This window comes from Aphelocoma coerulescens, chromosome 4, assembly GCF_041296385.1.
Source record: "Aphelocoma coerulescens isolate FSJ_1873_10779 chromosome 4, UR_Acoe_1.0, whole genome shotgun sequence".
In the NCBI taxonomy this organism is placed as follows: domain Eukaryota; kingdom Metazoa; phylum Chordata; class Aves; order Passeriformes; family Corvidae; genus Aphelocoma; species Aphelocoma coerulescens.
The window spans coordinates 694,635-717,192 of NC_091017.1; the positions used below are offsets into that span (position 1 = coordinate 694,635).

The 22,558-nt window shown below is 45.7% G+C and overlaps 1 long non-coding RNA gene across 4 annotated transcripts in view; it reads right to left on the reverse strand.

Annotated features, from left to right (window-relative positions):
* LOC138109238 (uncharacterized) overlaps positions 1-22,558 on the reverse strand; it is a 102,046-nt gene that overhangs the window by 40,139 nt on the left and 39,349 nt on the right. Inside the window, exon 4 of one of the 4 annotated variants that reach the window (XR_011150367.1) lies at positions 14,564-16,838. The exons of 2 other annotated variants lie outside the window; for them this stretch is intronic. This is a non-coding gene — a long non-coding RNA (uncharacterized lncRNA). Of the gene's footprint in view, positions 1-14,563; positions 16,839-17,197; positions 19,689-22,558 lie in introns of those variants that run through there. One more of the 4 variants, XR_011150368.1, reaches the window with a different exon arrangement.

Sequence of the window (22,558 nt, forward strand, 5' to 3'; positions counted from 1 at the left end):
ATGCTGTTTTTTGAGGAAAACTGAGCTGGCCCAGTGAGATGGGTGGTGACAAGGCTCCACATCCACCCAGTCCAACAGTGCAAGCACAAGGGCTGGAAGGAGGCTCAAGACTGGATGCTTCCCAGTTAAACTGCAGGTAAGGCTGAGGAGACTGTGTCTTGCTATCCCCAGGAGGAAGTAGGGGAAACAGGCACACAAGAAGACAGAAGGGATCCCAATGTACCCTTAATCTATAAATATTTAAGCAGTCCCTCCTCCCCCTCTCCTCAACAACATATGCCAGCATCTCCTTCAGCTCATAAAAGCCAATTCCCTCCTGCTGTTCCCGAGCACCAGGAATCTCCGAGTGGTGATTAGTGGATTACGTGCATCCCAGGGCCTGCCTCCAATCACTTTCCCCTGCAAATTGCTCAGCTCCAATGCAGCAGCACAGAGCAAAGTGGGCTCTGTCGCTGGGGCCTGGTCCTCATTATGGCCAGGAGACGGCAGGAGTTTGTTTACACGGCTGGAACATCATCCTCCCGGGCAGCTCATCAGCCTTTCCCCAGGGTTTCTGCTCCTTGAATGCTTCGGAATAATCACCACCAGCTACCTACACCCGGAGCAGCATCTCAGCAATTCACCAAGTCAACTGACAACAGCTTGAGGTAATATTAGCCCCCTTACAGGAAGGCAAGTGCTCTCCACACAAGGATGCTGGAGCTTAGCACCACTCAATAAATCAGAGCAGCATCCTGGAAAGCTTGCCATTAGTTCTGAGCCATTAATTTTTGCTGGGTCTTTGACACGACTGTTTGAGAGCACTATAACCTGCTCTCTCAAAGTTAAATTATAAAGAGCAACTTCCCTGAAGGTGCTAGTCTACTAACCCATTTAAGTCCTTGGCTAAACACCCCCAATAAATCACTGGGGAGCGGCAAGGCAGAAGGTTTCCTACTGCGCACTATGTGAGAGTGAACCATTCCCTCTCAAAACAAACCCCACTTGGGGCACCTTCGGCCCCAAGCAATACCCTTTACAAGATACTCCACATCGTGCCACACTAGCCAGGTTAAACCAGACGTTTCACTGCACAGAGTTCCACTTAACGACATCTTCCTCTGAAGTCCTTTCAACTAATTCTCTTCTCAATGATTAAATGCCAAAGAGATTTCTAAAGAGCAGAAAACAAGTAAGGCCAAAAATTTCCAGTCCTGTTCCCACTGCACCCCTGGAGACACAACTGTTCTTCGAGAGGCCCTGTAAGCTTGCACCTCCTAACAGTTTCCAACACTAAACAGAGATGTAAACAAATAAAAAAGGAGTTGTTTTGCAACCAACTCATAGCACATTTGACTCCAACTTCAAATGCCTTCTTCTGAAGGTGTAGGTGAGAACTCCCAGCTGGGACATGCCCAGTCTCCTGTCACTGCAGAAGGTGGGCTTGGGAGTACTTGAACCACACCTCCTTTCTGTGCGCAGGTCCGGACCCCTGCCCACAGCACAGCCCCCAGCTCTCAGCCCTGTGTGCTTCTGGATGAGGCTGTAATGGGAAATCCTAGTTAAAGGCACAGAAGAAAAAAGGCCTTCTAGGCAATTAATAAACAACCTAGTGTTAGGTTCAAACCACATTTGAATTGGACTGTAATGAGGCAACAGTGTAGGTCTGATGCTATTCCCACTGAAAAGCCTGCTCCAGGTAAATGAAACCTGCGTGTTCATAGAGAGGGAGCGCAATCAACCTCCTCCTATATGGCACCATAAATTATAGAGAGGAGGTAATGAAGCAGCGCCAAAAAGTAAATACTTGACAAAACCCGGTTCCTTATATCTCTCCACGGGGTGCAGTCCCACTGCCATGACCACGGAAGTACCCTTTCCCAGGCTCACCTACACTCACAGCCATCACCAAGGAAAAAACAGTGGCTGTATCCTCAGATTTCTTTTTTTTTTGTTTTTTGTAATGGTTTCTCTCTTCTGCAAACCAGTCTGTTTTCAAAGCCACTAACCTGAACCAAGAGAAAGCATTATCTCCATTAATATCCCACCCATCTACACTCATGTACCAACATAGAGTGAAAATCATTTATTGAACAATGAAAATTGCAGCCATCACCTTACTGAGTCAAACACGTTTACATCCATGCCTCTGACTTTTCCAACAGAAAACGCATCCTTATTCATTCTCTGTCTCACCTTTTATCTCCTCTGGCCCCAATGCTCTAGCAGCACGTTTATCGCTATGGTCAGCTTTCTGTCTGTAAATAAGACCTCTAATTTTATTAGCCAATTAATAAAGTAAGGAAGCGGGGCCTCTTTGTACTCATCAGACTCTCATTACCACTCAGTGCTGCCTGTGCTAAGCAGTCACAGTGCTGATGTGATGAAATGAAGGAATGTCTGTGGAATAGGTAGGATCCAACACAGAGCACAGAAACACAGGGAGGTACTGCGACTGCTCCGAGAGCATTTATCAGAGGCCGGCAGTAAAGATCACCACTGCCAAAGGATCATGCAAGTGACCAACACCTCGGATACAGGGAGACACTAACTCAGCCTAAGTCACTGTCTGAGGCACCAGAGGGCCTCTCTGCGGATGGAATACAAGAGATAGCAGAATATTCAGACATGACAACAGCTCCTGGCTGACACCTTCAGCTGTCTTTGCTCTCACACCTTCATACAGCCTTGATGCCATATGATGGTTCATTTTAGACAAGAGAGAATAAAGAAAAAACACTCAGCACAAACCTTGCAGAGGAAACCTGCTCAGCACCGCAGGGAGAGCAGGAGAGAGTGGGCACAGGCTGAGCCTAGAACAGAAAGGGCTCAATAGCTCAGCTCAGAAAACTCCTTTAAGGCAAGAATATATGTGAGACTGTTTTTATTACTATTATTATTTGCAGGCTTAACTAAATTGTCATTTAAATAACATATTGAAAGGTAAACTGCCACCTGCTCCTGCCAGATGTTCTGAAATCTTTAGCACCACTTCAAGCACGCTGCAGTACTGAAGGAAGCACAGGACTGAACCTCAAAGGTATTTATCTCCCCCGTCTCCTACTGGGGTTTAAGGAGATTTCTATTATGCAGACTCATCATCAAAATAATAAGGACTGTGCTCCAATTAGTTATGTAAATGAGAACACACAACAGCACACTGCTCTTGCTCCAATGATTCAAGTGTGTATGAAGACACTGGGATACGTATGGCAATGCGTCCTTGCAATTCTGTTTCTATTCCGTAGCAGGAGTCATCCTGAAAGGGCTTTGTTTTGGGCTCTGGCAATGTTTTGAAAAAGAAATGGAATCATTCTTGTCCTTTAAAACACTGTGCCCCACCAAGGATCATATCCCTGGGAGATGGCTGGACACCTCTGGCAGTGGCACACTGCAAGCCATGCATGGACATTATACATACCAAAACTTGCCAAACTGTAAAGTCCTGCAAACCCTTTTCTGCAAATAGCACTGGCTTCTGGAGGCACTTCGAGCGCCAAATAACCTGACCCCTGCAGTCAGCAACTAGCAGTCATTAGAGGGGCCCCAAAGTCCCTGTTTTCTTTTTTTCTTTAATCTTTGCAAAATGCCATCAGCTGGGAGGAGCTCACTCCTTGCCTACTGCAAACAGGTGGGATCCCTGTGCAGGCAAAGGAATGTCTGTACATCAGAAAGGAAAAGACAAGTAGGGAAAGGCAACAAGCAAGCCAGGGAAGAGAAGTCTGGAATCCATCATGAAGCACATGTGCGCGTGGCTGTACAGGCACAACCTTCCCCCAGTCCCCATGCCCGTGCTAAAATGCCCGTGTGGCCTGACAGGGGACTGTCCCCTCTGTCCCTGGGAACCAACAGCTCCTGGAGCCCCCGCAGTGTTGTCAGCCTCTGTGGGTCCCCTCAGTGCTGTGATGAAAGGCAAAAAGCTCCGGGCACTCTGGAGTTCTGGTCCCTCCCTCCTCCTGTGCCCTCAGGCTGCCTGTGGAGCCCATCTGCCTCAGCATCCACAGCCGGAGAGGTCCGTCAGGTACAAAACGAAGGAGCTACTAAACTAGAAAGGCCTGTCAGAACACACAAAGGCTGTCAATAACTATGGCTTTTTCCCCTCAAGTGACATTTTACTTGTAAAATGAACTGTCAGCGGCCAAACATTCTGCCAAGTCCATAATTTCACTCTACTCCAGGCAACTCACTTTCGCAACAAGAAAAGGTTTCTGTTTAGGAGTTTCAGAAAGGCCTCTCAAGAAAGGTCACAGTGTGGATTACTGAGTAAAACAAGGATATTCAAGTCTACTTTTCAGGTCTTGCTTTCTCACTGAAAACATAAATTGGTTAGTTTTTCTACCGAGATCTCAAGCCATGAAAAAACCGAGCCATCCTTTTACTAGGAAACTTGCACCTGCAAGCAGAAAATTGTTCCAGCTTCCAGACACGGTCTCTTACCACACAGTCTTTTTACTGCAGGTTTACCTCTCTTTACCGAAGAGCTTTTTATTACCCAAGTCACAGAGCCCTTGGCTTCTAGTCCAACTTCTCCTCAGTTTTCTCCCTCCTTCTTTTCAACAGAGTGACCTCGCCACTTTCCCAGAAGAGAGCTAATCCAATTTCTCCATCTTTTTCACAGCCTTCTTCACATTGTCTCAAGTTCCATTTGACTGCCAGAACAGGCAGCCCCAGGACCAATCGAAGCCTTGAAAACAGCAGTCATGAGCCCTCAGGGGCATGAAAGCACTTCAGTCCTCTCGCTGTTAACTCCTTAGTGCAGTTCTAGAGCTGCAATAGCACCTTTAGGAATGCCTCTCCTGTTACAGAACATCCCAGACACCTCTTTGCCCTCGCTGAGAGCCACAGTGTATTTTCTCCAACGCCAGTAACAGAAAACTGCGAGGTGTAACAGTGCAGGACTAAAGCTACTCCTGCAGGGTATCAGTACAATCACACATGCTCAACACACTGAGAACCTGGCTACAGTTGTATTTCAAGACTTAGCAGTTAGCAAGTTTTTAATCTGGCGATGTGTGATAACTTTGTATCATTTCAGTTTCTTAATCAAAATCTCATTCGGTACTAAGAGAAGTCTATCAGCCAGATTCATAATCTCATCAAAAAAGATATCAAGTTCATTTGACAAGATCTCTTTTCCATACGGCCAGGTTGATTGACATTAATTATATTCAATGCTTGTTTCTGCCCCAGCCTGCCTGTGTGTGGGTGTTGCTTGCCTTTCCAGGCTTCAATCTTCATCTTTTGTAAATGAGCACACCCCTCAGTCCCACTTCACGGGGAGCCATGAGGACCGATCCATCAATGCTTACAGCCCTGGGACCCCTGGGAAATGCAGGCAGTGACAGTGAGGGAACGCTGCCCCCAGCAATGTCAGATATCACAGGGCCCCATCCCCAAACGCCTAGTGAACACAGTGATCCAAAACCAGCGTCCCAGGGACTAAAGTGGGCCTGGGAGTGGACTTCGGGACTCATTGCAAATGGACCTGACTCACGACTCCTCTTGTTTTCTAGGCTTTTCATTCCCTTCCCTCCATCAGATTTCTAGTTCCGCCTTTTCAACCATCTTGTGTGCTTGCCTGGCAGTCAGAAGACAGGGATGGATCCAGGCAGAGCAGATGAAAGGGCAGAGGCAGAAGAGGAGCTCTGACACACTGTCCCTGCTCCTGGCAGAGACACACGTGTCTGCTCACACCGGCAGCAACTAACGGGAGGGCTCGGGCTGCCACAGCACCCAGGACAGAGCTCAACAAGGGGGTGTGAGAAAGCACATCTTCCACACAATACCTGTTCTAAGGAAGCACCCAATGCAGCTCGCCATGATAACTAAATTTATTATTAACTGTGTATTTCATGATGTTAGTGACAATATGTTAATGTGATTTTTCACGTCCTCCTGCAGTGAACAGATGGCTCCTTTTACTTTACTTTCCACATCAAGTGTGATTATTTCTTGGTGCCAAAAGCCACCTGCCGCTCCCTGGTCTCCAGTCTAATTTTTTATGTTGGTAAAACACAGCAGGACTTGTTATCAGTTGGATGGCATCTTAATAAAAGAAGACATGCCAACATATTGACATCATGTTCAAGGGGAAATTTTAGCCCCATCCTGGCCCCTCCCCCAGTTCATAAAAAATAATAAAATGAAACTAAGAGGAAAAAAAAAAAGCCAGTAACTCCCCCCCCCCCCCCCTCCCCAGACTCCACCAGTTTCAAGATGCTCGGTCACCATTTTTGGGCCTCGAGCCAAGGCGCAGCATTGGCCTCCTTTTGTTCCCACACCGAGCACCTCAGTCAGGGCTCTGATCTCTCGTCCTGTGTAATGATAATTAGCCATAACATATTCAGAAGTCAAATGTAAGCAGGAATACATTAACATTGAGATCAGTGCCGCGATAATTTTCTTTGGGAAAATGACAAAGAAGGACACAAAAATTAAAATACGGGATGTGGAGAGTCTCGATATCACTTTCAGAGGATGAAGGGTGAACTCATTGGTTTGTCAGTCACGAGCCCACACTCCACAGCCAGCTGTAGGCTACACCAAGTAAACAGCCCAGGCTGATGAGCCCTCGCAGCCCCTCTCCAGTGCTCGGCACACGCAGCAGCGTGACACGCACGGGGGAGGCTCCATCCCACGCAGGACACTCAGCCAGCCCGTGTTCAGACACCCCCTTCAATGGCCCGCTTCTCCCATAACTATCCTGTTTTGACTGCTTTAGGCACAGCAAAGCCCTGGACCCTGGCCAGCTGGGAACAACCATCCCAACAGCTGCCAAGGTATAAAACAATTCTTTCTGAAAACACCACTCCAAGGCACCCAACATCTCATGCAAGGACAAACAATAGCACCTTGGGGCAGTTCAGGCACACAGCTGGAGGCATGACCTGCACAACAAACATCACTACTCCCTTCAGTATGTTCCCATGTCATTCAGAAGCAAAAATGGAGGGAAATTCTCTAAGTGCATCAGTATTTCCAGCCTAAACACAACCTTCAGAGATGCACCAAGAAGTTGTTACAGGTGTGGAGCAGTTCAAACAAGGGTTATTGACAAAACCACATGTGAATGATAATGAAATACCAGGCACAGAAGGCTGCGCTGGAGCCTGCCAACAGGTGACTGCTCTGCTTAACAGGTGCACCGTGGTGAGTGCAGTTCGCAGCTGTAGCCACTCTATCCATAGTCTGGCATCCTTGACTCGCTATTTCTCAAACCTAGAAAACAGCTTCTTCCTCTGAGCCACTGAGCTCCAAACCCAGGCAAACTGTACTTTGCACCAGACTCGCTGTTCCATCAATCTGTACATCACTACTCGTAAATCCCATTATACCAGCAGCAGCGTGCAACTTGTGCCATCAGCACAACAGCTGAAACAATCCCACTGGGACAGCCTCTGTATTGCTCAAAGCCCAAACTGGGTGAAAACTGGGTGCAGAAATTCTTCAGTGGAGTAAGATGGAGAGAAAAACATTACACTGTGTCAAAAATGTGGCCTAGAAACTCAGAGCAAGGTGGGCTTTGATTATGTAGGGCAACACAAGCACTTCTGTAAGGAAGTCTGTATGTCATTACCTGTTCACTCATTTAATCACCTAATAGCCAGGAAGTTAGGTCTGGAGCTCCTGCCTGGCTTCAGCTCCTAATGAAAGGCCCTTCAGGAGTGCTGGGAACCATCGCTGGTGGGGCTTGCGTTCCTCACTGCCTGATCTGTGTAAGCTGCCATCCTCTACAGCCCCAGGAACTCCCACAGAGACGTGTACCTTTGCTCATCACACAGCTTGATTGCTGCACTGCCCTCTTTACTGGGTTCTCAGCAGGAGTGCTCTGTCACTCAGAGCATCTTTGTGTCACGTTTACTTACTGGTTCAAACAACTGAGCCAGACTACCCACACTGTGCTTTACCCAGGCACCCAGCAGTCGACGTGCAGCACTTTGTGCAGCTGGGTCTGATGGAAGGATTAAGCTTGTCATTAGGAATCCTTTTGGTGCCTGAAAATGCAGCCTCTCTCCTGATAATGTGCAGCATCATTTAAAATGAATTAATTTCTCATTTCTTGCTGCTTGTCATAATTCTCAGCATGGGACACATCACAAATGACTTTAAGGATGGACATATAATAATCATTAGCAAATCAGAAAAAAAGGCAACTAAAAAACAATCCAAGCCCATTACAGCCATATTTTTTTACTCTACTTTCCTGTAGTTTTTGAAACTCATTTCCATAATATAATTCAAGTGATAGCAGCAAATTACAGCCCTCTGATCCTCCTTTAGGCAGCTATATTGCCTCTGTATATTCTATTACCAAACTGGTTAATTAATGATTTCTCTGCATTGCCACTAAGCAGAACTACTTACATGCCCATGCTGAGGCACCAAGCCATCATTTGATGGCCGATGTGTTGCCTGCACACATCCAAGGCAGGGCAGAACAGAACCTTGCTTCGCCTAGGACACTTTCCTGGGCTGCTCTTCCTGTGTTTGAGCAGTCAAGAGTGGAGGGGCTGGAGCAAGCAGGGTCACGAGGGGCAGGGTGGGAAGGACAGGAACACTCACTGAAACACAGACTGGGGATGTGAGCACAGCCAGAGCTGCAGCTCCTTGGCGCAATTCAAGGACAAGGTGCCTCACGAACATCCCACCAGGGACTGCTGCAGGAGCCCAGCTCCCTCTCACCTGCAGGCACAGGGAATGCTGCAGCTGTTCCAGCCTCTCTTGTCTCTCAAGAAGGAGAAGTGAAGTCAAGAAGAGAAATCAACCAAACAAATCAGCTCCTTTAAGGACCAGGCTGGTTTGAATCCTCCAGCTCTCTATTTGAGCATGGCTGTGATGCTTGCATCATCACTTTGATATTAATGCCCATAATCCCCTGGGAGTAAGCAACTGTTTGTCTGAGTAAGCCCATGCATAAGACTAAACATTAAATTAAACTATCATCCATCTAAATGCAACATTATGCAGCCACTATACACGTTAGATATTGAAAATTTGTTGCTGCTGCTTTTTGTTTTGTTTTTTTAATCATGCAGCCCAGTAAGATCCCCATGAGTAATCTCTCTGCTGAGGCCTGGAGTAAATACATTCTCAACTCAGTCAGTCACCCACTTGAACCTCCTGCTGAAATTACAGCCACACCATTGTTCCAATTGTTTTAATCAAAACAAAATGAATAAACTTAACTGGAGGAATATTTAAATACCCACTTCAGCTTGCAGTAAAACCTTTACCAGCTGATTTACAGGAGACCTGGAGGAATTGCCTGCAGTGCTTGGCCCCTGCATTTAGCATGCATTACAGTCCTTACTGTCCCAGCAGCTCCACAGGCTATTTCTTATTAGTTATACACACTTATCCAGGACACAAACAACAGAGAAACCTCCAAGCCAAGGGCTGCTGGGCTTTCTGAAAGTAACTCTACCTTAAGTATGAACTTCACATCAGGAGGAAGCAAAGTCTGAGTGCAGCTAATTATGTGATGCATTATCCCTCTGGAGGTGATTGTTATCTTGCAATCAACATCAGATGCTGCCTTCAGCTGAAATTCAGCCTCTCCACCATTACCACAAGCCCCAGAAATACTGTTCCCTTGGCAGCAGCTAGGAACCCCCTCAGAGCTGTGCACGCACACCGCAGTGCCCAAGGGACACGAGCTCCAAGCATGGGGGGCTACTTTATTTAAAGTGTCCATTAAAACACCCTCGGCCATTAGCAGATTGCATGAGGCAGGATGCACACTTCTGTTACCAGCGATGCTGTACAGGTATGCTATACAATCTGTATAGTGTGTGTGCGGGCATCCACCCCCCACCTAGACAATATTTATAATTTATTTTTGTCATTGTAGTTTCTTCTTTCTGATGAAAACCTGATGGAACCAATTATGTCATCTGAACCCTGAACAGAAGCACAGCCCCTGATTTATCAGCCCACTGAGACTGGTACATCTCACAGCAAGCCATACTCAAATCCTTACAGCCAAGGTTCACACAGACTAATGTGTCATTTCTTCTGGCCAAACGCCTAATTTTTTTTTTTTCAATACCAGTTCAAGGTGTATCAATTACATACAATATGCTGAATCTTTGTCTCTGCTAGACTCTCAGGAATTATTTGAGATAACATACTCTCTTTTTCTCCTTATCTGTTTTCCTTACTGTAAGGAAACAGTTTTCAATTTGCACATGAACATGGTAAGGCCTTGATCTGAACTGGGTCGTAAAGTCAGACTATTATCATAATTGAGTAAAAAAAAACCCAAGAGAGAAGCTCAATGCGGGAAACGTGAAGTCTCCAGAAGAATGTGCCGAATACAAGGAGAAGATACATCTGCAGTGGTCCCCATCCCACCAGGTGACTATGACACCGGCTGAGCCCACAGCTCCAGCTCTCAGCTCAGTAAGCGTAGGCTGGAATCTCAACAGCACCTCAGTGCTCCCCTTGCCAGGAGAAGTTCCGGTAAACCCAACATGAGCCCACCCTGAGGCCAGTCAGAGCTCTCCTCGCACTGAGATGGAGAGGTACACCTCAAGCACACTTCCACAGGAGAGCCTTTCAATGAGCAAGTGACTGCCAAGAGAGTGGAACAAGACTCAAAGCCGCAGGAAGCGACTCCACGTTTGAGCAGGGATTTCACCTCCCTGTGGACTTGCCTAGAGCTCAGGTCAGAGCATGTGGCAGAACAGCTGAAAACCCCTTCAGGTATCAGCAGCCACTGGCAGGGAAAGTTAGGACACATGAAACTACTCAGTGCCCAACATAATTCAAATAGCCAAAATATTGCCTATAATTACTATTCCATTTATCTTCACAATCATTAAATTGAGTATGATTATCCTTCCTACTGGCACACTGCCCAGTTGTAGGCAGGACACCATGATTGTAAACCCAAAACAAAGAGAGGATGCTCAGACAGCTCCTCCGTGTACAAAGCCTCAGTGCAAATACCCTGGACAAAGCCTGAGGTAGCTCCATTCCAACAAACGCCAGCAGTGCTTCATCTCAAACGGAATCTCAGTGCTCCATGTTCCCAATCACCTCCACAGGGTCAGAACCCTGGCTGAAAACATTTTTAAGGAACACCAGTTGCCCTGTTAGACCAAGGCTGGCAGTGCAGTAACAAGAACACTGTCACACCAGGATTCCAGCTGGAACAAACACAGGATTATAAACCTGCCCTGAACAAAAGATTGTATTTTCAGAGGAAACTGGAGGCAGGGAAGGTGGATGAAATATAAAACATGTCTATTTTCCAGAAAGTGGACTAGGGGAAAACCGCAACCCTGAGTACTCAGTGGAAGCAAAAGGCTTTTCATGATACTGTTTCACTCGGGAAACATTTTTGCATAGAAATGCCTGTAATACAGATTGTCTATTAGACTCACTTCTAGATTATCCTTTACCAACAGTATAATTCTATTATCCAGCAAGGCCATGAGGCACAAAACTCCTCTGGAGCCAGGGACCTATTTTTGAGCTTTCAGAGATTTTCAGAGGCTGCTGCATATGTTTATCAAGAGTGAAACACAGCAGCTGGGGCAGCCAGGTCTGACTCATATCCCAGGTCTCATCCACATCCCAGCTCCCAGTAGCAAAGCTCCAGCACCTACTCCAGGTACTTGCACTGGGCCATTCCTCCTTTAACAGATCTCTCCGCCCAAAGAGAGCTGCTTCACACTCTGCTCCGTGCCACAGGAATAATCTGCTCATAGAAGTCATACGACAAATGAGAGCCTATTTAAAACATGAACATTATGAACATTCTGAACACCTCAATTTCTTAAATGATGTGAAGTCTACTTACTGGACAATGCCACTTCTTCCTTAGAACTTTTTCATTATTTAGCATTTGAGTAGTCTCTTTCCTCAGGTCACGTTGTTTACTTTAGCAACTTCTTTGCCTTCTGGAAAGCCAGAAGCCACAGGTTGAAATAAACTTTCAATTCCACCTGCAGCTTCTTTCAAGCTTCCAGGCAGCTCCTGTACTTACCCCACTACTCTCCCTTCTTTCTGTCCCTTTGCCAACAGCTCTGAGCACACAGGTAGGCCCTGGGACTTTCCTTCTGCTACAAACTGTCACTCAGCAAGACACCTGCAAAGATTTCTTAGTATGAAAAATTAACTTTTTCTTTTCTTCCCTTTCAAATGAGAAGACGTAGATTACATTATTTTTCTAAGCCTAATGACAATACGGCTTCAGTGTCAACAGCAGAGACACTCCAGGCTCCTCCCTGGCATGGAGCACAAGGCAGGTAAGCCAGAAGTCATGTCACCACAAGCTTTTTCATTTCCATTTTAAACTAATTTGGTTAGTTTCTTTTTTACTGAATTATTTCCAATTCGGTTTTCCTACTGCCTGGACAACTTTGAGACATCCCTCAGCACTTTCTCCTTGTGTCCAAGTTCTGGTTTGAGGGAAGATTCCCCAATAAGAGCTTATCTCAGTGCTCTGACACAAATATATTAACTAGCTCGTGGCTCTGTACAGACAGCAAACAACATGCCATGCATTGGTGGCTTTACTCAGGCAAAAAGGGCTTTGCAATTCTGAGGTATTTTCACCTTTCAACTCTTTTACTTGATCCAAACAGTCCCAGAATACCTGAAAGTCATTGCAGGGGCCCTTCAGTCTGGTGGCTGCTCTCATCACATCCTCCCTTCTCACAGGGTACTCATGGAGTTGGCCAAAACAGAGGTCAAGGGACAAACCTCATCTGGCTCTGCACTGGGCCCGGACTGGCTGCAGCCACCAACAGGGTTGATGACAAATGAGAAGCCAGGCTTCCAGCTGAATTTCAGTTTAGTTATTTTTGTTTTAATGTATGTGTGAATCAATTAATCCTGTCATAGAAGGGCATCGTAAACTGTGTGCCAGAGTTAATGAGTCAGACATTATCACATCATTACACCAGCTGGCATAATGTAGCATGTGTTGTTTGTCATAATATACACTGCCACGCTTAACAACCATTAATTGTTTACACGAGCAGTCATATTTTTCTTAAAGAACCTTCAGTGACTGGGTAATATTTTGAAAGCTTCTTAAGCAAGTAACTCTTGCAAGGGAAAGATAATAAAAATCGCCCCCTCTCTTATGGAGCTAAACGTGTTGGATTTACACATAATAACAGTTACATCTCCTTCATTAAAAAACAGAAAAACAACTGCAATCCAGTTCCAGCTAGGTCCCAGAACTCGAAGCCCACTGGGCAATGCTGCCATACATATTAACAGAGGTGATGCCCAAGTCCGCTCTGTTCTTCCTTTGCTCAGGCAGAGCACTGAGCACCAAGTCTGAGCCTGTTCTCCTGTGCTCTGGTAGGTACCAGAAGGATGAGGATGGCAGCCAAAGCCTTGCCAGCATAACACTGATACTATACCAGAGCCTGAGCAGCACTTTGGAATGAGCGACTATGAACTTGCATTGCCTGACAGAGATGCTGGTGGTTTCCTGTCACTCCTTGCATCCATCACCTGTGTTTGTCAGGTGAAAACACAACAATCAGTCTTACTTTATCATAATAGTTTGGCTGTGAGTGCTTTCTTGGCTGACTAAAGACAACATTTGGACACTCTCAGCAACAAATCCAGGTTTACCAGCTTTCTGTGAATTGGATTCAGTCTGCTTCTGGCCAGATTTGCTGGCCATATGGCTTCCCAAAGCCAAAGGCTAATAACATGTTTTAGGCTGAATTGACTACAGCAGCCAGGAACAGTGAATTTGACCCGCAGGTTCCCCGTATGTCCACTCACACACACAAACTTTCGCTACATTGCAGCTCTGCTTTTAAACAAACACCCGCGTGACACCGGCAAGGCAGTGAGAAAACAACAGCAGTAAGTTGCTGCTTTGGAAAATAACACCAGCTATAGGGAAGTCTGAAAAACTAAAGGCAAGGTCCTTTTATAAAAAAAAAAAGAAAAAGGAAATATGGAGTATTAATACCTCAAACAACCTTAATGTACTGTTAGCTTGATTTAAGACACTCATGATTCCAAGAAGTGCTAACAACAACAGATGCTGCTCTTTTGATGGGAAACATACAATCCTGTTCACTCACCTTATGGAATTCATTGTCACCATCCTCTGCTCTGCCACAGGAAGGGAAGATGAGGGCTACAGATGTGGAAAAGAAGACATGGTGCAGCAGCAACGTCTCTCTGATATTCAAACCCTGTGTGCCACTTGGCTCATGCCCACGGCAGCAGAGACAGGGCTGTGCATACTTGTGTGTCTCAATTCCCACCTACGTGAGCCCTGATTCCACAAAGCGCCAGGGCCCATGCTCATCTTCCAGCACCTCAGTACTGCACTCGAGTCACACGCCTGCCCAGAGCACCCAAAGTTACCTTCTGCTCACATCTTCAGAGCCCATAGCCAACCCACACAGTTCACGATTTGTTCCTCTCTGCCACCCTTCTGGGTCATCTATCTTAGCACTAAGTCTAATTAGCTTTACAGTGAGTGTATTTTTTTGCCAAGCAGAAAATCAACACCCGGCTACACAGACATAAACACTGACCGACCTGTGTGCAGGTAAAATCAGTTATTTCTGGGTTGGCATCAGTGTTTAGTGTTTAACATCCTGTTGTATCAACCCTCATCTCCTAGGCCATACTCTGACAATTTGGTCTCACATACTCACGTACAGACATCCTCCTGAAACTTGGCTGCAGCATTTCCCCAGCCTCACAAGGCTTTTCACAAGGGACCCCCTTAGCCAGCAGTCACAAAGTTGTTCAGAAATAAGCAAGCAGAGACCAAAAGGATATTGACCTGCACAGCTTTAAGACGCGTGGGGGAAAAGGCTCCAAGCATATACCACACCTGATACGCCATATGTCTGAGGGTATATCAAACCCAGATGAAATGAAAAAAGATTCTTATTTTCCTAATGAAATTGAAGCCTAGGGAAAGTCATATCAGATCAGTATCCTCCTCCTAGTCCATCTCAAAGAAATGATTTTACCTCTTAGTTGGACTTAGGGTAATTGTATAAAGGCTTCCAATCTCTGAAATCTGTAATGAAATTTGTAATCCTGACCTGCTGGATATGAGCTATACAATTACTTGGAGTATATTTAGAGCAAATAATCCATTCCCCCAAAGCTCCAAACGTTCATGGCTGCGGATGCACGGCCCTACGAAGGGTCTCCATTATAATTACTTGTGCAACAAGGTGAAGGCCACATCTGACTCCTGCTAAGCCCTTTAGGGGAGCTCATCCTCTCTTTTGACAGTGTTGGAGACATATTAAGTCTTTGCTGAATCAGTATCTATTGTATAGGAGCAGAAAACAGTGAGATTAAAAACACCATCCAAACAAGTCCAGTCATTACAGTCATTACAACCCCTAACCACACTGAGCAGGCAGCAAAACCCACCAAAATGGCTCATTTCTGTAAGCTAAAAACAGCAGACAAAAGGTTCATCAGATATGGTGATGAAAACTGCTGGAATCACAGCTGTAAACAGCCCTTGAATTATGAAGCTCACTCAGAAGGTCAAGGAAGCAGAGGCACTTGGATCCCACAGCAGTCTCCGCTCCTACCTCCACGGTAAGCAGAGTGGGCCTATTTGTGTCTGCTTCACTTAAATCTGTGCTGAAGTTACACTAAAATGGAAAAAGGCTTCATCTTAACCATAAAGTTTCCCAGATTCAGAAACTGCTCACTCAACTATGGGATACAAAAGCCAGCTTGACTCAAAGCCTTTTTCACAGGATAGGTAGTTTGAGACTCAAATGTCTATTGGTTTATCCTTGACAAAGGGACCTGAGGTATCAGATTGTCTTAATCATTCACACTATTAAGCCGAGCAAACATAAATGGCTGCAGTGAAGCACAGGTTTGGAATCTACCCCGTGACTCAAGTCAGCAAGTTCATTATTGTTTTCTAAGACTGCTTCCTAACCCCTCAGACTGCCATGCAGTGACAAAAGCACTTGGAGCCCCAAAGTTTTTCAAGTCTCAGTCATGCTTAATGATGAGGTTTTAACTCATCAATTTTTCACTGAGAGTTAAACTAACCAGGTCTTTTTCTGGATCAGGTCCACTGTTCTCTGCCTGTTGCGAGACCAAGCTCTCCTATCAAGATTTAAATGCCTTGTTTTGCAAAGCCTTGCAGAGAGGGAGACTTCTCCAGACAGTAACTCTGCGTTAGCAGCTCAGCACAGGGAGCAAGGACTGAGGCTGCCCAAGTGTCCCAGACCCCCACCAAGTTCCTGTGCTGGGAAGCTGGTAACAGATTGTCAGAAAGGGTTAAAGCAGCTGTCCGCACAGCTCTCCGGAGGGTCGCAAAGCACATTGTTTGGCGTAATCATGACACAGATCTGCATGTGTATGTCTTCAATAATTCATGTTGCAGCTTGTCTCGCTGTGGGGACAGATGTCAGTGAAATCAGTGACAGCCGATCACGCTGATCCCTCACATAATCATGGGAGAGCTGAACCCGTGGCAACACTGAGCCTTGGAACCTGCGCGTGGTGCTGATGTGGGGGTGACAAGAGCAAGCAGACACAGCCACGTACGAGAACTGTCTCTGAAAACACACCAGTGCTCGTGCAGCAGCACTGCACATCTCACAGGGATTGCACACTGAGGAGAGGCCACAATAGTCGCTGTGGGCTGCAGGTGCCACTGAAGGGCTGTGTCACACATGCCCCATGTGAAAGACAAGTACAAAGCACTCTGACAGCTTGTGCGAGCCCTGCATGAATTCACATGTGCTTCAAAACAAGCCAGTTGTTTCCTCTTTTTCCTGGTTCTTGAATGCTTTGATTCCAAACTGATTCACCACCTCCATTGGGGTCTGTCCCATTTCATGGTGTATTGGTCTGCTCCAATGTCCCAGCCACTGAAAGGAGAGAGCAAAGTGCAGTTGTACCCACCACAGAGCTTGTATATAATCCCTCTGGGAGAGAAGGTGAATCAGTGCTAATTAGAATGATTAGATCCCTTCATCTTGTTTGAAAAATCTATTGTTGTTAGACAAAAAAAAGCACATTCTTCTCAGCATTAAATCCTTCCTGTTTATTTTTACTCCAATGTGTGACAAAAAAAAGCACATTCTTCTCAGCATTAAATCCTTCCTGTTTATTTTTACTCCAATGTCTGATCCAAATTGTTCCATGTCCTCTGTCTGGATATTTAAGAAAGCCACTCAATTAGTTTTTTATGTTTTTTTTTTTTTTTTTTTGTGTTTGTTTTGTTTGTTTGGGCTTTTTGGTTTTTTGTTGGGGTTTTTTCCTGGTTGGTTTTTGTTGTTGCTTTTGTTTGTTTTTCCAAATACACAGATACTGTCTGTCAGCTTTCTAACTCCATTTCTCTTTGCTGGATGGATTTCTCTACCTGTGTTTGAAGCAGCAGTTAAGCAAATCTACTGCTAACTTAAGTGGGCATGTTACACCTTCCACCATCGGAAGAACTCAAGATGAGCTGACTTACACCAGAAAAATGGGAGTTAAAGGGAGGCATAACTTTTTCACTTTTATGGCAGCAGCTTAAAAGCCCAAGTGAAACCTGTCTCAGCCATATGTGAGAACAGGACACCTTTATACACGTGTGCGTGTACATAGGGGATTTCTGTCAAGTAACACAGACACGGTGCCAGGACCACAAACTGGACTCTAGGGCCAGGTATTCCCAATTCACAGAGCAGCATGTTCTGCAGGTTTGCCTCTCAGTCATCTTCTTCCCCAGCAATGTCAGTACCAGCAGAAACCTCATCTAAGATCAGTGCATTTTAAAAAGGACATTAATTCCCCATTATACTCAGATCAGATTGTTTTCGAGGCAACATCCTAACTGAGTCAAAGTACCTCATTAGAGCTGCCATGAATACTGTTGTTTAACATCATGTGCCATTTTTCTTGGGAAGGTGCATTTACATAAACATTTCTAATCACAGCCCTGTAAAGAGACACAGTATAATAATTTATGACTTTTAGGTAATATGTCATATGAATCTTAACATATGGCATTACACTGTATGATGGCAATCTTGGCTCTTCCAAGGGAACCTGGAAAACATCCAGTGAGATGTGAATGAGCCAAAGGCAATAGAGAACCATATCCACGCTAATCCAGGTTTACACCTTTCATTCAGCACTCCAAGCTTCCACCAGATGGTTTTGCACAGAGAAGCATTAATGCCAGGAAGCACTGTACACCCGGTTTTCAGAAGGCTCCAATGCGAAAATAAGCCTGATAAATGGCACTAGCAAGTCAAAGGTGCAAGGAATGGTCTGAAGTCATTAGAAGAAGGCACCAAAAGTGCCAAAAGGGGACTTTAGATCTTTGCCGTTCCAAATCACCGCTCCTTCATTTTGCAAGGGGACTTAAGGGTGGGTTCCTCATCTATTGTACAGCCATTACGCCCATACAAGGATAACCAAATACCAATTCTGGAATGACGTTTGCAAGCTGGAGTGTTGCAGGCTCCACAAAAGCTCTATAAAATTTCCATTGATAACTGAACTTCTTAGATAACCACAAGGAATTTCCCTCCAAGTTTTGAGGATACCATAGTAAGCAAAATGTTAGTGTCAACGCATCAGAGTAATGTACTGAGATTCCAGAGAACTGTAAACAGCTGATGCCAAAATAAAATCACCCCACTAAAAACCTAGTGCCCAGATCACCTTCTTGCACCATGTTATGGGAGTGTGAACACTGAGTCAGTCACCAGAGACGGAGACAACAGACAGGAACGTATTATCACTTCTACTGTACTTTTCTTTCTCCCTATATAGAAAATGGTGCCTGGAAGCTTAAATAAACACCCACAGCGAAGTGTTTTATCTGAAGTCACCCGCAAAGCCTACACGTGCATCAACAAATAGCAACTGCTACAGTCTCCATCTCCACAAACTCTCAAGAACTACACAAGCAAAAAAGTCAAAGACATTGCTGCTGAGACATGATTCTAGTCCCAGGACTGGCTGCCCCCACCCCAGAGTTTGCCTACAGACTGGAGTAATGCCTCAGGATGGCTTTTTCTTGTGGAGGCATTTCGTGCTCTGGTACTCTGGCATAGATTCTGCAGGAACCCCTTCCAGGCCAGGAGTGCATTTTGTAACCACCCCTGCCTCAGCATTCTTGGTTGCTCCATACTGTCACGTGCTTCGAGTCACGCAAGGTTCTTTTTGTGTGAGGTACCTCAAAACGGCATGTCCCTACTCCTCAGTGCTGGCAGCCATAGGGAACATGTCCATCATGTGACACATACCAACAGCACATATGTCAGCTTTTTATTTCCTAAAAAAACCAAAAGCCCGTGGTTTTTTTCTCTCCACAGCAGCACAGGTGCGATGAGCCAGCTGTCAGGGAAACACCATTTTCAGCTTCCTGTCCTGCAAGTAGGTTGAACAAAACAGCATATTGCCACATTGTTCCAGGAGTGTGAAGGACAAGAAAGGAAAGGTTTAACTTTTGCTGTTAGCTCTCAGTTCCTTTGTGGCAGACATGGCTCCATCAGACACAATGGCTTTGTTACAGCATGTTTCAGGCAGGGCTCAAGCATTGAATATTCAGCAGGGCTCCAGGCTAGCGATTTTGTTGCAGCTAGGTTTCTTGTCTTCCGGGAAGCCCTTGACAAAGGTCACAAACAATTTGCTCGTTCCTCTTATTAAAATAAAGATGGAAAGCATTGATGATAGCTCTGCCCAGCAGCTAACTTCATCATCTGTAGCAGTTCCAACATATGCTTGTGAGATAATGAAAAATACAGCATTAAATACAGTGGCAGATTGAATCTTGTTTCAGGGTAAATATAGTAAGTCATTTTTTTTTCCTCCTCATTTCCTCAGAACCTGTTTAGCATTAGACTGTTAATATCATCACTGATACATGACAAAACCATTGCATAATATACTGCATTTGAAGCCAGCCCCCCCATAAAAGTGAGCAATGACAAAGTGTGAACATTACTCAGGCACCGATAGTAATAAAGTGCTCCAAGCCAGCCCTCTTCCGGATGTTTCCATTCACACACCTTCAAAGAATGGAGCTTTGGGCCAGGCTGTGCACCTCAGCCTCCCACCTGCTAAGTCTGGTTCAAGATGGAATCCCTTCAGGCTTCTGTTCAGGTCCTGCAGCTCCACCCATGTCCTTGGCCCTGAGGTTGGGCACTGCTGCCCTGCTCACTGCCAAATCTTTACTCAACCTGTGTCCTTGTTTACATGGAAGACAGCTGGTTTACCTTCTCCAAGGAATCTTAATTAGAAGTCTTGACAGACTTTGTAGACAAACTGCATCTTGCAGAGGACTGCTCAAATTCTCTCAATGCTTCACCACTGCCCTGCAATATTCCTCTCCAGACTTCTGACCTGGGCCCATCTGAATAGCCAAAGGCCTTTGGCCTGCAGAAACTTCTTGAGCACATCCTCACACCTCTCATTACCGTCAACAATTCCAACAAACATCTCCAGAGAGTGCACAGTAGCTCCCTTCTGACCTTCATGAGGAGTGGCAGTTCTGCCACATTAGCCAGGTGATGCAGGAGAGTGGTGACCTCTCCTGCACATCACCTCTGTTCCCACCGCTAAATGTTGTGGATTGCCATTCCCACTGCGCTGCTGAGGGCGCAGTTCAGACAGGAGAGACGCCAGCCACCAAACAGGTCTGAAAGGCCAATAGTTCAAGCAGGCACCCCTTTTTCCTGGTTTGCAGGTGGCACAGTGCTGTTTGTGTGCTGCCTTTCCAGATGAGATACCCCACCTACACCTACGTATAGCTACTTTACATAAAGAGTTCCTGCACTGTGGACATTTAGCCTGACATCTGCATCTTAAATCCTGATACTTGACTGTCTTGTCTATTTCCTTCCAATTAAACCAATGCCATCTCTGGGCCTTGAAGAAGCCAAACCCATGCTCCTTTACTGGCAGATCTGCAAGAACTCCACCCACAACCAGGCTTAATGAAACACTAGGGTTTAAACAAGCAATCAGTTCATTACTATTTACTATAAACTGTTCTAAAATACTCCAATTCCTATGGCTAGATTTTTCTAGTGATGTTAGAGCAAGAAACATAAATTTCTTGGAAATTGCTTGAAGCTATTTTAGTCAAGAAGCCAAGGACTTACAGACATGTACAGATCCCTGCAATTTCCATTCCCATTGCTGTTAGCAGCATTGTGCAGCTGTCCTGCTGTCCATTCACATAAAATGAGAAATTAGGAAATCAATTAGCCCATACTACAGCTGGAAAAACTGAGACTCAGCGGATCAAGGTGCCTTCTCACCCACACTGGAAGAGCTGTTAGAAGCACTTAGGCACAACCAGGCATCAGCTGGGACAGGGACACACAGGCATCACAGCCAGTGGTTCTGGGCTCTGAAGACAAGCAGCCAGATTTGCTTAGAGTGAGAGAAACTCCAGGCAGAAGGAGGAAGGTGGGAATGAAAGACAGGAAAGAAGACAAGCGCAGTGCGCAATGCCATGCGCAGATTGAGCCGTTCGGTATTCCCAGCTGAGGAACCATCTTACTGATGCACACAGCTTCCCTGGATGAGCGGTGTCAGAGCCCCCATGTGTCCTGGGCCAGCTGCGCAGGGCAGGCAGGTCAGTCCAATGTTCTCACACCAAAGAACTGCCTCTTGCCCAAGTCTGGCTATCTCTGAACAGCAGAGACCATCTCCTGTGTTCCAGGGAATTTATCTAACCATAGGCAGTTTACACACACTTCCCTCTGTGCCCATTCCATCTCTCAGCTCCAACAGCTCATCGCCCTGCCGTACTTCCGAGAGATGCCATGACACACAGCTAACCAAGCTACTCTTTCCAGCCTTGTCTCTTGAAATGGGCACTGCTGCCCTCTTTCCTCATCTGTCCCTGTCACCACCATCTCTTCTCTACCTTGCACAGTATTTTCCTGCCTTTATGTGAAATAACAAAATAAAAAATATATTAAAAAAAAAAAAAGGAAAACAAAAATAGCCACAACTTCCCCCCCCCATCAAACCAAACGACCACAAACGAACTAAAAAAACCCCAATCCCCCACACCAAAAACGACCACCACCACAACAAAACAACCTAAGGGAACCTGATAGAAAGCAGTAGGGCTGAATTTCAGCACTTTTCTAAACCTTTTCAACAGTATTTACACTAAAAGAAGCAATAGCTTTTAAGTTATTTGATACAAAACGCCACTGCAAAGAGAGCCAGAGTGCTCTGGACCGGCCACACAAGACCACTGGCAGTTCCAGGCATCAGCACCCTCATGCTGTTTTCTCAGCCCATTCCAGGTACATGATCGCACCAATGGCAGAAAACACCAGAACCCAACCAGTACCTGGGCACCTGTGGATAAGCATTACCTTACTAAGCCCAGGCCAGAACACCCTCACGTACATCTCTGCTCTCCTTGCAGCCTCTCCAGGAGCCTCAGGGAAGAAGGCTGACACAAGGGGGAATGAAGAACTGGCCAAGCCAGAGTGACAGTACAATCACACAATCATCATTAAGGTGATAATCTATGGCAGCTGGTGCAGGGTGAGTAGCTCTGACCGAGGAAGCTGTGACCAGTCCAGAGAGATGGTCCCAAAAGAGATGCTCGTGATTTCAGCTC